This window comes from Sus scrofa, chromosome 7, assembly GCF_054392235.1.
Source record: "Sus scrofa isolate SSC_HxYL_T2T_F1_AM1 chromosome 7, Sscrofa_HxYL_maternal_Yorkshire_Landrace_v2.0, whole genome shotgun sequence".
Classification (NCBI taxonomy): domain Eukaryota; kingdom Metazoa; phylum Chordata; class Mammalia; order Artiodactyla; family Suidae; genus Sus; species Sus scrofa.
In genome coordinates this window covers 101,143,853-101,165,239 of record NC_139389.1, presented here as the reverse complement: position 1 = coordinate 101,165,239, position 21,387 = coordinate 101,143,853, and the positions used below count along the sequence as shown (strand labels likewise).

The 21,387-nt window shown below is 42.3% G+C and overlaps 1 protein-coding gene across 6 annotated transcripts in view; it reads left to right on the top strand.

Annotated features, from left to right (window-relative positions):
- Positions 1–21,387, top strand: part of LOC102159623 (uncharacterized) — a 412,972-nt gene that overhangs the window by 187,853 nt on the left and 203,732 nt on the right. For all 6 annotated transcript variants that reach the window (XR_014810989.1, XR_014810988.1, XM_084969531.1 and 3 more), the window contains one exon: positions 9,941–10,051. The gene's annotated coding sequence lies outside the window, so the exon portion shown is untranslated. The remainder of the gene's footprint in view (positions 1–9,940; positions 10,052–21,387) is intronic.

Below are 21,387 nucleotides of genomic sequence, written 5' to 3'. Positions count from 1 at the left end.
AACAAATTATATATATATATATAACAAATTATATATATATAACAAATTATATATATATATATATAACAAATTATATATATATAACAAAGCTACCACTTCTTTACAGAATGTTGTTTTGGAAGTCAGGGAATGGTGAACTGAGTGGGCATTGTGAAAAATATAACATGGAGAAGAACCTGACTATATATATCTGGGGATAAAATTTACTACTCTAAGACACTGTATTGGCTATTTCTGAAATGCTGATGTGCATATGATGTCAGTGAATTTTCCTAATATTGTGTATGACTATATATTTGTCTTCATCAGACTTTCCCAGAACTCTAAGGGAAGTTGTTTCCTTGAGGAGAGGAGTTAGATAGCTTCATATCATTGAACATCATACTGTAATGATGTTTGGAGGGAATTGCATCTCACTTTCTGGAAGGTCAGAGAAAGGAATTCAATTTGAAACCAATGGGAAATTTCAAACATGGGTGCAATCCCATATAGCGAATACCAATGCAGTGAAAATCTCTACATCCCAGTGATTCCCAATGGCCTATTTATATTGGCAGTGTTCAATGAGGGGAAAACTTTATCCTAAATAAAAATGTGGACAATCATTTGGAGTTTGTTCTACTGGGAAACTATTGCCAAAAATCTTGAATGAGTGGGGCTGGGAGCAGTGAAGAAGGAACACTGACCTGGAGAGAAGCCTCTGCAGAAAAGTTTCAAAGCAGATTAATAAAAAACCTTATTGGGGAGGAGAAATCAGGTGGAGAAATGACCATGAGGACATGAGCCCTTTCGGAATCATATAGAAATCCTGGAATTTAATGGAATGAGTGAAGGATGCTGAATACATTTTATTTTTCAAATTGAAAGGAAGAGTGACCCAGGAAAGCTGGAGAATTTGGAACACACAGGTAGCAGACATCTGGTCAACATTTTATTGCTATTAGGAGCCTCCATACATTTAGTGCAGTGCTTGGTACCTGCTAGGCGTAAGTTAAATAACCATTTTGCATATCTAGTGAGAGTGGACACAAAGGTCCAGGGATGGGCCCCTTTGATGGGAATCTTGCCATGGAGCATGTGGACTGTCTAACACTTGGCTTGAACTGTGAGATGGTGAGAGGCCCAGAGTTATATGTGCTCAGCTGCTTCTCTGCTTATAAGTCTTCCCCCTATAAATCCTATTTTATATCTTTACTGCATAATCCCTTGGCTCCTTGGGAAATAGGGTCCTGTGCAAAATGAGGTTCAGGCTTTCTAGGCACCTGGAATAGCAGAGGGACATGAGAGATGAACAGAAAAGAGATCTTTTTCCTAGAACAGGCAGACAGTGGCCTGTCTGCAGGAGAAAAGGGTGGGAGGGAGAGAGGCAAGAAAAGTGGACAGATCTTTCTAGGTGCTGAAAAGAAGGTGATTTAACAGCTTTTTTCTCGGAAAGGAATACTGGGTTTTTTTGTTCTTTTGTTCGTTCGTTTGTTTTTGCTCTTTAGGGCTGCACATGCGTCATATGGAAGTTTCTAGACCAGGGGTCAAGTCAGGGCTGCAGTTGCTGGCCTCCCCCACAGCCACAGCAATGTAGGATCCAAGCCAGTCAGCAACCGCAGCTCATGGCAACACCAAATCCTTAACCCACTGAGCGAGGCCAGGGATCGAACTTGCATTCTCATGGATAATAGCCAGGTTAAAGGGATACTGTTGATTAATACTTTTCTCCCCCCCTCCCAGAAGCTTCCTAGAGCTGCTGGGCTGTTTGAGACTGGCTAGTTTTCTGCTTGTTGTCAGGGAAAACAGAGATGGTGTTACCGAGGAAGGGAAGGTTCTCTCTGGCTCCTACGCAAGGACGGAGTGAGAGTCAGTCCTGACGGGAAAGCATGGACCAGTGGAGTGGTTTATTGGTCAGCTTGAGAAGACTTACCCAAGCTGTGAGCATAGAGGCTGGAGCAGGCACAGCTCACAACTGGAGGCATTGTCCATCCTTCAGCAGCTTCCAGTTTCATTGTCTGTTCCTTCCAAAAAGTGCCCTAGAAAACAGGCATGGGGCCCCTGGTTAGATGGCCTCCCTGTGCCCTGCTGGGCCAAATACCCAAGTCTGGGCAAGGGATGCTGCCGTATCCCTCCCTGAAGGCTGCTAAAGTAACTGGAGGAAAGATTGATTTCTTTTACTGCTGAAGGGTATCCTTCTTGCAGACAGAAGGTGGCTGCTCTTGATCCAAGAGTATTGATTTGCTGCAGTCTGTCTGCTCAAGTTGTAGAAAAACTGCACCGTTTGCTAGCTGGGGGAGCAGAGAGGAGGCTCAGCCAAGCAAACTCAAATGACGAAGGGGTCAGATGTGGGTGGGGCCTGCAGATCTTCAGTAGCTAAAGCAAGGGGCTCCTTCTCCCAGGCTCTGCCCAAGTCCCCACAGCTTTGTGGTTCTGACTTCAGCAGGGGAGTCACAGCCCTGGCCTCCAATTTCCCTTCCCTCAGGTAATAGCTGTGTGGACTTGGTTGGATACTTAACCTCTCCGCATTCATTTTTATATTCGCACAATTGTTATTGAGCTCTTACTACATGTGCCAGAGACTGTGCCGGGCCTCGGAGGTAAGCAGTGAGCATGGCAGTTCACCACCAGCTGTAAAATGCAGCCAACACTAGTACCACTGTCTGGGGTTGCTGCCCGGCTCAATTCCTGGGAAATCTGTGCATCTTCACACACCTGTGAGGCAGGTTTGGCTCCATTTCTGCTCTGGATATGTGAGAACTGCCAAAGGTACAGATGGGAGGGAGGCGGCCCAGCATTCCTCACTAGCAGTTTAATTGGGAGAGAAACTTGGACCCAAGGTGGCCTCTCATGTTCTGCAAAAAATGCTGTTTTGTCTTTCTTCAAAAGGTGTCTGGAAGTAGCCAGAAACTCTGCTAGAAGAACAGAGGGGCAGCTGTCCCCTGAGAGAGGCCCTATCATAAATCACAGGGATGCCAGGAAAGGAGAGGCAGGTTCAACTAGAACATTGGGGCATTCTTGGCTTTTAGCTGTTGACGACCTGCCAGGAAACTGGGTTGGGTTTCCTTTTCCTTCACCTCTAAATCAGACACTTTTGAGCTGAAAATCCCAGCCTCTTCTAGTACCCTCTCCAAACAGAAATAAGGGACAGCTGAATCTCTGAAGGTGGCTCTTTAAATCTCTTCACCTGTGCCTGCCTTTCCAGGGGCGCGCCGGCTGAACTTGTCAGCACTCCAGGCACGTACTTTCCTGGGCTGCCTGAGCCATGATTGTTCAGTGCTGGTTGCTGGGCCTATTCCCACATCACAGTTCCTTCCCATCAGACATGGCAGTTTAACCCATGCAGTCAGCTCTTCTTCCTCCTGAAAATATCAAAATGACTGCCAAAGCCAGAAAGGGCTATGAAGTCACAGGAGAGAGAAAATGAGGGAAACTAGGAAAGATGTCAACACATTCTTGGGGGATTGAAAGCAGAAGAATGTCGATGGACTCAGCAGAGAGGGGAAGCTCTGGCTTCAGTGCCCACAGAGAAGGGCACAGAGGAGAAGCAAGCTGACACGTGGGCTGAGCCAGGCCTCTGGTTCAAAATCTGTCCGGATTTGGTTAAAGCCCCAGGTCCCTCTCGACTTCTGCAGGAAGGGCATAACCAGACTTCTCCCCTCTGACACTCCCAACTTCTCTCTTTGGAAATTGAACCTAGAGAGGATCAGAGGTATCATGCGCAGCAGATTGTTGAGGTAACACACAAGTAAAATATGGGGATTAGTTACATGTCTTCTCGCCTGCCTTTCCTCCTAATCTCCCTCCTCTCACTCCAGCTGCCGGCAGCCAGGACTTAACTCCATAGGAGAGGTGGCTGCTTCTCTGGGGAAACTGAACAGAAAATGCTTATAGAGCCTGATGTTTTGAGGACGCCCTTCAACCTTGGAAGTTAGAAGCCTGGACTAAGCATTCAGAACTTCTCATCACTTCTAGTTTTATTTATTTCTTTTAAAGTAATTATTTATTTTTTAAAACATTGCCAGGAAGTTAACTTGTCTGAACTCAAACTGAACTGCAAACTCCATCTCCCTTGTAGTGGGCAACAGCTGACGGCTGGGTTCCAGATTTTAGCCATAGCTGAGCTGCTTCAAATCTGCGTGGTACACTGTGGTTTGGGGGTGCAGCCAGAGGTGGGTAGGAGTTTCTGCACAGGTTTTGGGGTTTCCTATTTCTAACTCTCTCCTTTCTGGAGTGCCCCTCTCTTTGTTGTTGCCCAGGACTTTGATTATTCAAGCCAGGAAGTCTGAATGTTTCTCTAGTATTTTGACCCTCTCTGAGGTACAGATGGGACTTGTTCTCAGGCTAGAACCTGTAACAGAGTGAGAAATGAAGAGTTCCTGTTGTGGAGCAGCAGAAATGAATCTGACTAGGAACCATGAGGTTGTGCGTTTGATCCCTGGCCTCACTCAGTGGGTTAAGGATCTGGCATTGCCATGAGCTGTGGCGTAGGTCACAGACTTGGTTCAGATCTGGCATTGGTTTGGCTATGGTGTAGGTTGTTCTGTAGTGCCTTCAGGTGGTTGTTTGTTATATTTCCTTCAGAATTTACAGTGGTCTTCTGGAAGAGGTTTGGTCTGATAAATGCTCATGGAAAGTATTTTTTGGTAATTATTACTATCTAGTAATTTTTATTCTTCAGTCACTTTTCTCTGCTATGAGTGAACAGTTAAGGATCAGCAGAGGTTTGAGGAAAGCATCCAGCATAAAAAAATGGAAAAACCAAATGAAACCCCCCAAGTGGAGAAAGGTTGGGGAGAGGTTGCTCAGAGGAAACAGATACCACCCAGAGCAGAACAAAATGTAAAAAAAAAAAAAAAAAAAAAAAAAATCCTCCACAATTATATTCTTAGAAAGACAAAAATTTTTCACCTGCAAAACAAAAGCAGGGTACTGTTTTAAAAAAGAATCCAGAACAAAAAAGATGTTAGAAATTAAAAAATAGAATTGCAGAAATGTTCCATAGTGAGAGAAATCTCCTATAAAGTAAAACAAACAAACAAAAAAAAGCAGACAATAAGAAAGAAAAGAAGGAGTTCCCATCATGGCACAGTGGGAACCATCAGGTTTCGGGTTCGATCGCCGGCCTTGCTCAGTGGGTTAAGGATCCAGCGTTGGCGTCAACTGTGGTGTAGGTCGCAGACAAGGCTTTGATCCCTCCTTGCTGTGGCTGTGGCGTAGGCCGGTGGCTACAGCTCCAATTAGACCCCTAGCCTGGGACCCCCCCCATATGCTGTGGGTGCAGTCCTAGAAAAGAAAAGAAAAGAAAAAAAGAAAGAAAAGAATATTAGAGAATCACTCTTAGAAGGCCAACATCTCACAGAATATCTAGAAAGGCAGAAAAGAGTAGATGGAGGGGAGGATATTACCAAAGAAATAATGCATGAAAATGTCATGAACTGAGAGTCATGAGGATCTAGAGTCTGGCTCAGGGGTTGGCAAACAATAGCCTTTGAATCAAATTCACGCTGTTATTTATTTTGCAAATAAAGTTTTATTGGAACAACAATCACATTCATTTATTTACATATTTGTCCACGGCTGCTTTGCTACAATATAGAGAAGTTGTGACATAAACTGTATGGCCCATAAAGCCTAAAATATTTTCTGTCTCATCCTTTATGGAAAAAGTTGGCTGATTCCTGGTCTGGATAAAAGGATCCTTGCATTGTCCAACACAACACATATAAAAAGACCCAGATCAAGGACATTACTGTGAATTTTCAGAACACTAAGGATCAAGAGAAAATCCTAAGAGACTCCAGAGAGAAAAGAAGGTCATGTGCAAAGGATCAAAAACAGACTGGGATTGAACTTCTCAAAAGCAGCAATGGAGGTTACAAGAGAGTGATACCTTCAAGATACTACAGGAGAAACAGCTTTCAACCTGAAATTCAATCCAGTGTAAGGACAGGATAAGGTGTTTTCAGACAGCATGATGGAAAAATTGTACTTTTTTGTCTTCTGTGGAGCTTATGCTTCAGTGCAGTAAGTGAGAAAACCAAGGAAGGGAAAGCTATGGAGCCTTCTCTTATTGGACATACTAGTATGACAGCTGTGTTCCAGGCAGGAGCAGGGAGGGCTGGAGCTGGGGGGAAGGGTCTCCAGGGAAAGTACATGGAACTGATGTCTTGTCAATATAGGGTGGAAAACTGGCTTTTGCACTCTATGTTCTGTGGCTGGCCTTAGAACAAAACTGACAGAAGACAGTTTTAGCAGGAGAAAAATGTACAAATTTATTTATTTATTTATGCTTTTTAGGGCCTCACCCTTGGCATATGGAAGTTTCCAGGCTAGGAGTCGAATCAGAGCTGCAGCTGCAGACCCACACCATAGCCACAGCAACACCAGATCTGAGTTGCCTCTGCCACCTACACTGCAGCTTGTGGCAATGCCGGATCCTTAACCCTCTGAACGAGGCCAGGGATCGAACCAGCAGCCTCATGGATACTCGTCAGGTTCTTAACCCACTGAGCCACAACAGGAACTCCTATTTAATATTTTAATGTGTACATGGTAGTCTTCAAAAGGGAAGTGGAAACCCAAAGAAGCCAATAGGCCCAAAGGCTTATACATATTTTTTATACAAAGAAGGATAAGTTGTGGGGATGTGACAGTACAAAGAAGCTTGGGCTTGGGGCAGTAAATTGTGGAATAATGACAGGATATATGGACTAGAGGAGGAAGAATGAAAGATAAGGATTACCTTTTAGTAGTTTTGTTTGCATGGGCTGGTTCTGGTGGTGAGGTTGTTCTTTTCCTGCTATTGGAAGGGCACCTTTCTCATGCAACTTTTATGATCTGCTTTGAGGTAGAAAGGGGGAGCTAAGAGAGCCCCTTCCTGCATCTGTTTAGTTCTCAAGTACCTTCAGCTGAAAATAATCAACATGCCAAAGCAGCATGAATCCCTTCATTTGTGTGTTGGACCAAGTAGAAGAGAACACAGAGAGTTTTCACAGAGTGGGAACACTTGGCACTCACTGGGTATACAGTAAACCAAGCATATCACAAAAAAATGCAATTATTTCCGGAAAAAACAAAAAAATTGTATGAGAAAGAAAATGTAATTATGGTACTGACTCAGCAGTGAATAATATTTACATAATCTGCCAGGTGGTCCCAGTGGGTCCCCTTCCTGTCAGACAGCCCTGACCGCCTCCTTCTCTTGGTCCCACTAGCCCTGGGAAGGCAGAAGCTGGAGTTACTGATCTCTGTTTGCTCTTTCAGCAATTCTAACACTTTTAAATAATATCCTGTATTAAATTTCTGTCTATTAAATTAACTGGCATAGGTTTATGGAGTCTGACTGGTACAGAAGTCAATTAATAATATCTAAAATTGATAAAGAAATAGCAGTGTAAGTATCATGTTAAAAATATGGACGGCAAAAAACAGAAGAAAAAAAAAAGACAGTGAATGCCTCGAAATGTTTACCAGTGAACTCAGGGGTGGGGGTAAGACTAAGTGGAATATATTAGGGGAGATGAGCTTATATATTATATTAGGGGAGATTAGCTTAGATGTATTAGCTAAGAAGCTAGGATGATTATTTTTAGAAACAGGTTAATGGCTTTTTTAGTTCTGAAAAACAAGGTCTTGGTATAGTTTGAAAGAGTTTGTGACAGAAGGTGTTTACCTGATCTAACCAAGCAGACCTGTCGAACCCCTCCATCCACCTCTGCCACCCCCAGCCTGTCAGTGTGGGAGCCAAGACTGGCAGCCTCTCCAGGGAGAGAGATCAGGGAACCAGCCCTAAGCACCTGATGGTCCATCCAGATGTAACCACGGAACCAGCCCGAACTTGCCCTATCCTGTTTCTAACAAGATACTGAGTTGTTTTTAAGAGAAAGAGCAAAACATAGAGTCACGTAGGCATGCAGAGGAATTTTTTCTTTTTTTAGGGGTGCACCTGTGGCATATGGAGATTCCCAGACTAGGGATTGAATCAGAGCTATAGCTGCCAGCCTACACCACAGCCACAGCAAAACCGGATCCCAGCTGTGTCTGCAACCTACACCATAGCTGCTCTTTAACCCACTGAGAGAGGCCAGGGATCGAACCTGCATCCTCCTGGATGCTAAATTTGTTTCCACCAAGCCATGACAGGAACTCCCAGAGGAGAAAATTTTGACCTCAAATAACAACGGGAACCAACTTTTCTCCCCATCCCCGCCATGCCCTGCCTCACGGAACCAAAGAACTGGGACACACTGGACCCTGAATGCCTGAACACTTTTCTGTAGCCCCCACAAGTGTCAAGTTCCAAAGGCCTTGATTCCAAACCCGCCCTGCTGCACTTCTGCACACCAGCAGTCTCCTAACTTGTAAAAGTTTGACTGAATCCCGTATTGGAGAGACAGATTTAAGCCCTGCTTCCTATCTTCTTGCGGATGGACCTCAAGATGAGTCTTCTTTTCTCAAAAGCTGGTGCTGTAGTATTGGCTTCTGTACTTCTCTGGCAGTGAGCCTGTCCTCCGTAACAAGGATGTGGGAGAGAGCTGGTCTAAAATGGGATTCCTGCAGCAGGAATGGTCCGGAGGCTCAAGGAACAGTAATGTCCATCTGACTAGCAAGGAACGTGTTTTCCTGAAAGTGCTGTGATTCTTACATGCTTTTGGGGAAAGGTGAGCTTCACACGCCAGCCTCCTATTAGTGATGTTAGAGGAACGGAAAGAGAAAGGGATCAGTGTCTAGGCGTCCACACTTGGTGAACAAGACTCAAAGAGGGGAGGGGCTGTGCCTGGAGTGGAGCTCAGAGGGAGCTTGTGACAACCATCTTGAAACAGAAGCCTCCACCTCCCCCCTGATGCTCAGAAGTCCTGGGGACAGAGCTGGACCACCTGCTGTTTACTCTTTCCTGGATTCAACAAGTATCAGTTGAATGTCGCCTATGTGCCAGGCTCTGTCTGGAGACACAGGGTATATAGGACAAAGTCCTTGCCCTAATTTTATTTCTCTCAACTTGATTCCACTGCCTTTGTTTTACTAACCTGTCTTTAAAAGTTTGTCTTTCATCTAATTAACCTCATTAGCTAACTCCAGGCCACAAGCCCTCAAAGGTAAGGTTATATAAGTCAGATATACTTCTGCTGGCCTCATCAATGATGACCATTTACTGGGACTATGTTTTAAGCATCCTGTCAGGCCTCTATATATCAAGTTTAATGCAATAACCTAGGTCTATCTGACTCGAGTCCTGTCTGGACTGTTTACCTTCATTCAGCCACTAGCATCTTAAAAGCCTAATGTACTTTCCAAGAAAAAGTACTTCAGGTCCAGCCAACAGAGGATTATTTTAGAATCCACATCTCTGGAGAAAGAACAGTTTTTAAGCATTCTTTCTCCCAGGGGAGTTTTCTGATTGTCCTTTAGATCAAGTACAGCTTAAATAGCATTATTGTTAAAATATTATTTTTTCAAATGTTAAGATATTTCCCTTCAAACTCTGGTCCTTTGTTTACCCAAGTCTCTAGAAAGTGCTTTCTGGGCTGACATCAACCTGTAGCGTTACCCTTTACCCTACAGTGGCTTAATACACAAGGGAGTACATCTTCAAACAGCAGGCAATGGAATTCAGTTCTTCACAGAGCCTCCTGAAGATCAGGTGAGGGTGAGGGCCAGGTGGAATATGACGGGGTCTAATAGTCTCATGCAAAATATCTCCATGTTTATTAGTATAGAACTTAGCCCATCTCTAGGGACTTTTGCAGAGATATCTCTGGGAGAGAAAAAAAAAACAAAAACGCTAATATCTTATTCAAATTACCAGTATGGTCTCTCTCTCTCTCTGCCTCTTTTTTTGGCCACGCCCTTGGCATCAGACGAATAATATAGAGGTGAAGGAGAAGGGTACTTGAACTTTTTTCTGTATATCAGAGACCAAAGAGACTGAACCCTGATTAACCTTTTTTCTCCTTTATAGAGTCTCTTGCTGTGAACAGAGAGAGTGGATGGAGCAGGAGTAATGCTTCCTTTCTTTTAGTGTGCACAAGCTCACCTCGAAACCAGCCCTTCAGTTGTTAGCACCTCCAAGGTAAGTAAAAACCACACAGGCTCTTCCAGCCTTTCTTATAGTCAGTTTTCTCTCCTGCCAAACTCAGGAATTTTGAGGGAAGTCAGCTCTTTTTGAGCAACTGTCTGCTCTTTCTCTGCAGTGGGGATGGATGTTGAATAGGAAGATGGCTGTTTGTGGTAAGTCTAGATGACGCTGGTTTGATCAGAGTCTGTTAGAATGAGTTGTTTTTCCTGTGGTGCTTTTCTGTGCTGCTGGTGGTGGCTTCAGTTCTCACCTAGGTACCAGTTTACCTGGATGGATAGTCATGCTAGGTATATGCGTCAGTTAAGATTACTTTAGTAAGGCTGTGAGTCATAGAGAACCCTTGTTAAAGGATATATCTTTTAAAAAATAAAAATTATGATACCCATGCAAATATAGAATGAACACATGCCAATGATTTTATTTAACTCATTAATTAAGGAGGGAACCAGTAAGATATTACAACCAATTCAAAGGGAGAACAGAGACATATATAAACAAGCAGAAATGCTAAATGAATTTGCTTAGTAGAGCAAAACTGTGGGAGATCAGTTGCACCTCAGCCAGACAAAATTCATTTGCATGTTTATGGACAAAAACCATTTGCATTGCTGGCAGTTCCATATAATTTAGAGAGTTGTAAAATAGTTCAACCACAGTGAAATATGCAGAGACCCCACAGAATCAGAGGACTTAGAAGAGCCCACTAGACAATGACTAACTTGCCTTTGAAGGCAAGTAGTCTCTTTTAAAGTCTTTCAGAGTTTTACCTTTACCCTACAGCAGCTTAAATCAGTAAGGCATTTATTTTTCTCTTGTCCCAAGAAGCCTGGGATAAGCAGCCCAAGGCTTGTGGGGTGGTTTATAAGGGTATTAGACCCAGTCTTCTTCTATCCCTTGCTTTCCATCCTGAGTTTCATCCCTTGGTTTCAAGATGACCGTTAGGCCTCCAGGCAGCTGTTTCTGAATTCCAGGCAGAAAGAAGGGGGAGAGACCTAATCCTTCTCCTTTTGAGACTTTCTCTTCATATTTGGAAAGGGCAGACTTCCTCAGGGATCATAGGGCTACCCCTGGCTGTAAGGGAGATTGGGGAGGTAAGTGTTCTGTATTCCTTTTGCATTCTATAGCCAAGGAAAATAAGGGAAAAGGGACACCCAGTGGTTTGGGGGCATCCAGTCTATATCTATCATACTGTACCCAATCCCTTATCCATAGTTTCAAATGGGATCCTAAAAAGAGTTTCTTCACTTACACATAAACTGTTGCTTCAGCTTTACACATAAACTGTTACTTAAGGGATTTTAAAGACATTTAAATTAGGTATATGCAGCTAATTACAAATATAATGGTAGGACTATGAAACATTAAGCTTAAATATAAAAACTCAACCTGCTACTGGAAGGATTATGAACCAAAGCTCCAGGTTCAAAAAAATTCCTCAGGCAGGCATAGTTGTTTGGAAAGATCCAAGATGTTGAGGTGTTACATGTAAGGAATTTCCCTTCATTTTCTTTTCTTTTTCTTTTCTTTTCTTTCTTTTTTTTTTTAGGAGTTAAAATTGAATCTGAAAATCTGACAGCTTTTGTGATGTAGGTGGCATTTGTAGCAGTGGAGTATTTGAAGTGTTGTGTTTGATCCAGGAGGGTTATTCTTTTATGTTTTTTTTCTCTTAGATTTTCTATTCTTTTTAAGAGGGGAAATGGGCCTAGATGGGTGATCAGTGTAGGCATTGCTCTGGAAAACTTTACCTATCATCTGGAGTACTTTATCCTCCACTTTGGAAACATAAGAACTCAATCCCATTGATGTGTGTCACTGCAACCTTCTACATCCAAATTTCTCTTCTGTTATCCTGCCTATGCTGACTCTGAGTGGGTCAAGGGTTCAGATGGATCCTTCTTGGGAGCTGGTTTCAGAAGCTTTAGATTGATGTCTCCCAAAATGTCTCAAATGACATTTGGCATTTGGGTAAGATTTTAGCTACAATTTACTAAGTGTTATTATTTAGATATCTATGCATTTAAATATCTAACCCCGTATGTCTTGCACCACCCATCCCACCTCTCATGGTGAAGTGGTAAGAATTATCAAACCATGGAAATCTAGATGTGCAACTCCTTTCTGTCTTAAAGGCTGGATCACCATCCCCTGTGGCTGATATGACCTAGAGGAAAAGAAAAATTCTCTTTTCTCTCTGTCTATCTGTCTCGGTTCGTCCAGCCTGCTATAACAGAATACCATAGACTAAGTGAATAATAAACAACCAGAAATTTCATTTCTCATCATACTGGAGGCTAGAAAGTTCAAGATTAATGCCCAGCAGATTCAGTGTCTTTTTGCTGTGTCCTCACATGGCAGAATGGGTGAGGGATCTCTAGGGTTTCTTTTATAAGGGCATTGATCCCATTCATGAAGGCTTTACTCTCATCTTCTAATCACCTCCCCAAGGCCCTACTTCCCAATACCATCATTTTGGGGGCTAGGTTCCAACATATGCCTTTTGAGGGAACTCAAACCTCAGACTATAGCACCATGTTATGTTCTTTGGCTGGGCCCTTGTAAATTAGATGACAAAAGCCTTATTAATGAGAGAAAACAAACAGGAATTTTTTTTGCGTCCAAATTGGTCAAATATAAGTGAATACTTAGCAGTGAGTAACTCAAAGGAGTGATCAGAACTTGGGCCTATATAGCATCTTAACAAAGGAACAGTACATTTTTAGAGAAGTCGCTATATAGCATCTTAACAAAGGAACAGTACATTTTTAGAGAAGTCGCTATATAGCATCTTAAAGGAACAGTACATTTTTAGAGAAGTCGCAAGACAGAGTAAAAGGACTTTGAGTTTGTAAGATAGCAAATATGTGAAGAAACTAATGGAAGATAAGGGCTTGTATTAACATAGTTTGTGTGTAGACTCCTCTGGTGCCACCTCTCTGAGCTGATAAGGGTCATTAACTTATCTCTGGTGATTAACTTCTGCCCTTTCTTGAAGGGGTGGGGGGAGGTGTGGAGACGTGTTTACAAATTCATGTCCTGCCTTTAGACAAATAAGAGGAGGACAGAGAGCTTTTCTTATATCTGCTTCTTCTCAGTGGCCTTCACTCAAAACGATCCTTATGCCGAAGTGGCACATTTAGGGGTAGCATATTCTGCTGTGTGTTAAACCTAGAGTCTCCTCTATGGATTTTACCAATAGTCTCCTCTATGGAAGAGCTGGCATCTTTGTCCTTGATGCTCTTTCTGTTGTGCGAGTCTCATCAGCTCCCAGTTCTACTTTTCAGCTTTCTCATTTTCCTCCTGTTTTTATATGGCTTTTTTCTTCTCCTTCCTCCTGTGCCTTTTTGTGTCTTAGAATCAGTTTCTGAGGGTTTTTTTTTTTTTTTTTTTTAGGTCCTCTCCCTTCTCTGGTCCCTATTCTTGCTCTCAGTGAAAGAGTCTTTTCATTTCTTCAGAGAATGCAACCAGGACAGTCTCCTCAGGAAAGAGCCTCCCCATTTCTGGGAATTCCAGCTTTTTAGATGCAATACGAGGCAGCTTTCTTTACTTCAAGACATCTTTAGCCACAGCTGGTGGCAGAGGCCTGCAGGGATCCATATGCTGCAGTTCAAAGGCTGTCTGCTGATTAGCACCCTGAAGAGACCAGGGAAAATAAACCTCCAGGCTTTTAACCTTTTCTGTAGGGGTCAAAATACAAATTTCCATTTCCATTTTGATAAATAATGTGGAGCCGGAGATCCAGGCTCTCTGAAAAATGTCAGAGCCAGTATAAGGATGGGAAAAGAGGAGCTGCTAACGAGGGAGGTCACTGGGCAGCTCCATCACCACAGAGCTGGGCACACGGTAATGGCCAAGGGTCGCCTCCAAGGCACCCATGAACAAATTGGGGAAAGTAGGAATCCTGACCATTTTCTTTCTGAATCTGGGTGGTGGACAGAGCGAGCCCTGAACTGAGGAGGCTCAGTTCTAGGCGAAATTTGGTGCTAGTCTTGGCTGTGCCTCTGATAAGATGTGTGATGTTACTCTTCATGACCTCGCTAGGTCTTATTTTTTTTTTTTTAATTTTTTATTACTCAAATGAATTTATCTCATCTGTAGTTGTATAATGATCATAACAATCTGATTTCACAGGATTTCCATCCCACAGCCCAGGCACATCCCCCCACCCCCCAAACTGTCTCTTCTGGAGACCATAAGTTTTTCAATGTCTGTGAGTCAGCATCTCTTCTGCAAAGAAGTTCAGTCTGTCCTTTTTTCAGATTCCACATGTCAGTGAAAGCATTGGATGTTGGTGTCTCATTGTACAGCTGACTTCACTTAGCATGATAGTTTCTAGGTCCATCCATGTTGCTAAAAATGCTGGTATTTCGTTCCTTTTAATGGCTGAATAATATTCCATTGTGTATATGTACCACATCTTCTTCATTCACTCCTCTGTTGATGGACATTTAGGTTGTTTCCATGTCTTGGCTATTGTAAATAGTGCTGCAATGAACATCAGAGTACATGTGTCTTTGCAAGTCATGGTTTTCTCTGGATAGATGCCCAGGAGTGGGATTGCTGGATCAAATGGTAGTTCTATGTTCAGTTTTCTGAGGAATCTCCATACTGCTTTCCACAGTGGTTGTACCAATTTATAATCCCACCAACAGTGTATTAGTGTTCCTTTTTCTCCACACCCTCTCTAGCACTTATTGTTTGTAGACTTTTGGATGATGGCCATTCGGGCTGGTGTAAGGTGGTACCTCACTGTGGTTTTGATTTGCATCTCTCTAATGATGAGTGATGTTGAACATCTTTTCATGTGTTTTTTGGCCATCTGTATGTCTTCTTTGGAGAACTGTCTGTTTAGATCTTCTGCCCATTTTTTTGATAGGCTTGTTTGTTTTTTTGGTATGGAGCTTCAGAAGGTGTTTATATATTTTGGAGATTAATCCCTTGTCAGTCGATTCACTTGCAAAGATTTTCTCCCATTCTGTGGGTTGTCTTTTTGTGTTGTTTAGGGTTTCCTTTGCTGTGCAGAAACTTTGAAGTTTGAGTAGGTCCCATTTGTTTATTTTTATTTTTGTTGTCAATACTCTAATAGGTGGATCTGAGAAGATGTTGCTGTCGTTTATGTCAGAGAGTGTTTGGCCTATGTTTTCCTCTAGGAGTTTTATAGTGTCTGGTCTTATAACTAGGTCTTTAATGCTAGGTCTTATTTTTGAAATTATTAATTCTACAACCTCCAGGAGCATTTCCAGCTCCCAAAGCATTCTTTCTCAGTGAACTATACCAACAGAACCCCATTGAGGTGCAAGGACATGCTTTTTAAGACTGGTGCTCATAAGATATGTTTACAGTCTGGGCAATGAAAGTGCATACAAGCATCACATTAAGAAGTAACAGTGCTTTGTAGCTGGCCTCAAAAAAGTTCCTTATTGTTAAGGCAGACTAGTACCGTACTGTTTCTCATGTGTCCTTGGAGAAGTTGAGTCAAAGAGGTTAAGTGATTCCAGAAAAGAAATTTCAAAAGACATGGGACAGTATCTCCTACTTTTTATTTCCCCCACTGCCCCCCCCCCCGCCAAAAAAAAAATTAAAAGCAGAAGCTTGTCTCTCAGATAGAAGACACATGGCTGAAACAAAAATCATGGACAATCAAGAGTAGACATTTTCACATTGTAGGCCAGTTTAGGGAAAGGTCAGAGAACAAAGAGAGAGAGAGAGAGATCCTGATATTATGATGGGGATTGTTGAAGCAGAGAATAGTGGAAAATATGGGTTTAAACTGCAAGAAAAGCAAAAAAGTGACTCCCTTTGGTCCAAATAGTGCTACAGTTCCTGATAACACTAGCAATGATACTTATAATTACTAGCCAAGATTTGTTGAGAACTGATGGCTAGACATAATGTTTAAGTGCTTTCCTCATCTGACCTTTGCAGTTGCCCTTTCAGTATATTATAAGTGAAGAAACCAAAGCTCGGAGAACTTACTTGCTTAAATTCTCAAAGTGAGCAAGTCAGGGTGTCTGGATTTGCATCCAGATCTGTAGGTGGAATTTGTAGCAGTGGGATATTGGAAGCATTGTGTCTGATGCAGGAGGGTTTTTTTTTTTTTTTTTTTTTCTCAACTGTTCCCAACTGCTTTGCTCTGGTGTCTCTAATTCCTGTCGGATGCTTTGGCCTCACTCACCACAATGACTGCTGCCATTGCTGCTCTAACTGCTAGTGCAGCATTTTGCAAATGTTTCTTCTGGAACCCTGGGGTTCCATGGAAATGCACTAAGTTCTGTGAGGGGCACTTTGCCAGTGCACAGTCTACTGGCCTTTGTGAAGTCACTAGGTTCTCCCAACCCCCATTTTAACTTTGTGAATAGTTTATTTTCTTCCCTTTGAGTTCAAATATTTTTTCTTTCCTTCTCCAAATTACTTTCCCATCTTTCTTTCTAATGCAATTAGAGTATGTTCCAGACAGCTAAATCTGCAAGTATTTCTTGCTAAACCAGAAAATTCATTATATTTGTTTAATTGTTACCCAGATAGGAAACAACATGAGGATAAGGTTTTTATTACAATTCCCATCCAGCCTACATCTCTAATCCCATTATCCTAGTTTTCTGCTTAATACTGTGTAGTTGTGCAGAGCTCCCTCTGGAGGGGCTAGAGAGGGCAGGATAAAGGGGCTAGGATGATTTCCTGGTCAGGATGTGGGTATTCCTGGGTCCTTGTTTAAGGCTCCATCAAAACATTTTTTCCAGTTCCTAAAAATTGAGGGTTTCAAGCAGTGTCCCTGTGGTTTTCTCCATTTTGAGTGGAATTTTTTTTCCTTTTCTTTCGGTCTTTTGAGGGCTGTACCCATGGCATATGAAGGTTCCCAGGCTAGGGGTAGAATCAGAGCTACAGCTGCCGGCCTACACCACAGCCACAGCAATAGCAACTCGGGATCCAAGCCACATCTGCAACCTGCACCACAGCTCACAGCAACACCGGATCCTTAACCCACTGAGCAAGGCCGCAGGGCTCAGACTTGTGTCCTCATGGATGCTAGTCAGATTCATTTCTGCTGAGCCATGACAGGAACTCCCGAATGGAAATTTTTTTTAGCAACAAAGGAAGAAGAAACGTACTCCCATCGCAGGTATTCCCTGAGTTACGTTTTGGATTTGACTGTGCAAGTAGATGGGATGTGCCAGAATCTCAAGGGCCAAGGTTTCAAATTCAAGTGACATAACCAAGCAGAAGTGCCTTGGGTCAGGGAAGCAATAGGCATGGGTTAGAGCTGTGGGGGGCACATGGCCCTTCTTAGCGAAGCCCCTACTCAGGTGATTATTGCCTCCTGGAATTGCAAGTGCAGCATAGCCAGATCTTTTAGTTTTTAAATAGGATCTAGAAATACAGAAATTTACATGAAACCTCTCAATTTTTTTTATGTTGGCACTTTTTACAAATTAAAAATCTGACGTAAAGATATGGCGTTTAAACTGGGACTTAAGAAACAGGATGGATCTGTACAGAAAAAGAAGTATGTATGTGAAAAACAGAAATCTTGAAGGAAGCAATGATGTAAGCAAAGGTGCAGAGATGGAATCTGCATACCAAGTCCAGGCAGCCTCCTGAAGTTAGATTTGCTGACTTCTTGTCTTTTCTTTATGTGACGTACTGGAAGAGCTTCTAAGGGCTTTACAAATAATAACTCCTTTAATTCTTATGACATTGCTGTGAGGTGGTTATAACCAATAATAGTAATTACACTCATTTTATAGATGAGGAAACTGTTTTCTCATTTTAACATTTCTTAGGTTCAGATAACAGCAGGATACAAGGCCATGGTCCCTGAATACAAGGAGGGCAAAACTTTTTATTACTTAAAGCTCCCAAAGAGAGAAGGCTACCACACAGGGCCACACAGGAGGTTGCACCAGGGAAAGGGTAACTGCTGAAACTATAGGAGGTGACTTAAACGTACATATATGACAAGCAGGGTGGGGTCTCCCAGGCTTCTTGTAGACTAGGTATTTTTCATGTTTCTGCAAGTGCAAGGAAAAAGGGGCCATCCCTTGAAGGTTGACACCAGGGCCTCTGGCAGTTGGGGTATGTATGTTGTAGCCCAGGAGTGTTGGATCCCCGTAAGGGAAACAGTTGGAGTGTGGGTTTAACAAACTGTCTGCCAAAGGGAATTGAGAAATTTAGAGCCATAATCCCCACACTGGGTCAAGACAGCACTTGTGAAATATTGTATTATCCTGAGGCATAGAGAAACCCAGTAACTTTCTAAGTTTACCATTAGTAAGTGGCAGAAACAGGTTTTAGGACTAGGCAGTCTGGTTCCAGAGTCCATGTGAGAAAAGGAAAAAAATCAGTGCAGGATCTGGTCAAGGAGTCACTTGAAAACCAAACAAAGAAGCTACTTGGGTTTTCTTTGGTCAAATGACCCATAACATCAGTGATAAAGGGACACAGGAGGAGAACAAGTACAAGCTTGTAGAAGGATTACAATGTGAGGAAGGAGACTTGGCTGTGAAAAAGCTATCATCCTCACCAAACTGTTTATCATTTTCTGTCTCCACACAAATCTTTTTACCCTCTTTTTGCAGTGGTCCCTTCTTCCACTCAAATATGCATGGTCTGTACTGGTCCTTTAGGAACAGGCTGTGACAATGTGGATGTGATTTTTGTAGGCAAGGGATAAAGGATCTTTACTAATTTGTCAGTACCCAACATTTGGAATTCCTATTTAGGACACCTTGAGTACATATCTGGGAAAAGACAAATTATTTGGAAGGTTAGACCTCTCTTTCTGTTATTTATCATGGTCCTTCTCCCCTACTGTTATTGAGCTAAAATCGGATCCAAGGGATAGATGACTATAAATGCAAGTCTCTTTGTTTAATTCCCTTTACCTATGCTAAACTGCTGCATTCATGTTGAACAAATAAAGCATTAGGTATTAAAGAATCATCTGTTTGTTTAGTCTTTGACTTTAAAAAACTAGCTAAGTGTTGTGAGGGAGGAAGCCATGGAGCTGAGAGAATTCCCAGAGCTGCTCTGTTTGAGGAAGCGGGTTTTGTGCCGTATGTTTCCTCTTTACCCTGGTGTGCTGGTTAAGCATTTGAAGGCAGAGCATTTTTGGGGCCCTGAAGGGCTGATTGCTGGCTCATTGCTCTTCAAGATGTCTTTAAAAAGGAGGGGGCGATGGGAAGTGGACTGCTGGAGGTTCACCTGCTTAGAGCTCAGGTTTCTGAGAGGAAGCTAACCAGGGCTAAGGGAGCACAACCCAATTGACTCACAATCCTTAAGTGCACTTGTGGGATTTGTTGTAATCATTCCCCATGATGCGAATTGTACAAGAAACCTATTTCTGTCCACTGCCATTCGGGCGTGGCAACTTAGATGAGCAGAAATTCTGAAGCCTCTCAAAGACACCCTGGGGTTCTTGCTTTCCTTCCATCCATGGCTGATCTGGGTCAGCCCCACCTGAATCCTGGATCAGGTGACAGTTTCTCCAGCGGTTCACAAACATTTTCTTTCTACAATAATGATAACCCTAAGATTTGCTTAGGGCTTTTTGGTTCACCAAGTCTTGTTCATATTTAGTGTCATTTGAACCTCAAATGACTTTCTAGGCAGGACCTGCCCCGCCTCCCAAATAAGGCTGCTCCCTCCTGTCTGTTACTCTACCTGGATCTTAGCTGGCCTATTCCTACATTCTCCAGTGCCCAGCAAACACAGTCTCAAACATTTGTTTGGACTGCTGCAAAATGAATCTAGCCTCATGGTTCTTTCCCAGTTGTTTGGCTAGTTTAATTCATTAGAGAGAAGGTAGCCATGAGTGAAACCAAGCTGATGTGTTGCATCTGTCAGGGCTATTGGCCTTTTTGCATTTTATTTTTAATAAAGATCTCAAACAACAGGCCATTAAAAAAAAAAAAACATGTTTCTGTGATGGTGGGGTTTGAGGCTAGTTGCACTGGAGAATTATTGGAATGCATATAAGGGGAAAACAGTCAATCTTCTATTTGCCCCTGGGGTCCAGTGTTCGTATAACCACGGGGTTACCTTTCTACTCTCCACCAGACATTTATTGAAGGCATTCTGCAGTTCAGGCACTATGTTAGGCCCTGGGAATTTAAAATGAGGAATAGGATTCTCAGTGCTGAATCTGGAACAGGGTGAGATGGGGTGTCCAAGGAAGAGACCAAAAGGAATCCAGCCCATGGCAGGTGACAGGGGAGCAAGTGAGGAGGGAGTCACAGAAAGAGAAGTATAGATGGTAGGTAAGTATATATGAATCAGATTCTTCCAATGCTCAGAAGTCTTTAACTGTATGGTGGAATTGTTTATGAAGAATCATAAGGCTACTGCCAGCCATATATCCATGTGGAACAACACAGAGAGAAAAATTTTCCCCAGTTTTTGATGAGATATAATTATCATATAACATGGTATAAGTTTAAGGTGTACAACATGATGATAAGATAAACATATATGTTGAAAAACAATTATCACAATAAGGCTAGTTAACATATCCATCACCTTACATGGTTACTGTTGTGTGTGTATGTAAAATAACTTTCCAAAAATACTCTCTTAACAACTTTTAAGTATACAATACAATGTTGCTAACTCTAGTCATCATCCTATACATTGGGTCCTCAAAAGTTATTCATCCTGTAACTGGAAATTTGTACCTTTTGACCCTCCCCACTCATCCCCCACCCTCCTATAACCACTGATCTACTCTATGTCTGTGAGTTTTATTTTTTTTAGATTTCATGTGTGGATGAGATCATGCAGTATTTGCCTTTCTCCATGTGACTTATTTCATTTAGCATAGTGTCCTCAAAATTTATCTGTGTTGTTGCAAATGGCAGAATGTCCTTCTTTTTTATGGCTGAATAATATTCCTGTGTGTGTGTGTGTGTGTGTGTGTGTGTGTGTGTCTGTGTCTGTGTCTGTGTCTGTGTATCACAATTTCTTTATCTGTTCACCTGTGACAAATGGTTAGGTTGTTTCCATGTCTTGGCTATTGTAAATAATGCTGCAATAAACATAGGAGTGCAGCTGTCTTCTTTGAGATAGTGATATTTCCTTTGGATTATACCCAGAGGTGGAATTGCTGGATCATATGATAGTTCTATTTTTAATTTTTTGAGGAAAATTCTTCCATTGGCTCTCCAATGTACATTTCCATCAAGAGTGCACAAGTTTTCCTTATTTACTAGCACTTATCTCTTGTTGTTTTGTAATAGCCATTCTAAAATATGTGAGATTTGTTATGTTGAGTACCTTTAATGTACCTGTTGGCCATTTGTGTATCTTATTTGGAAAATGTATCTTCAGATCCTTTTCCC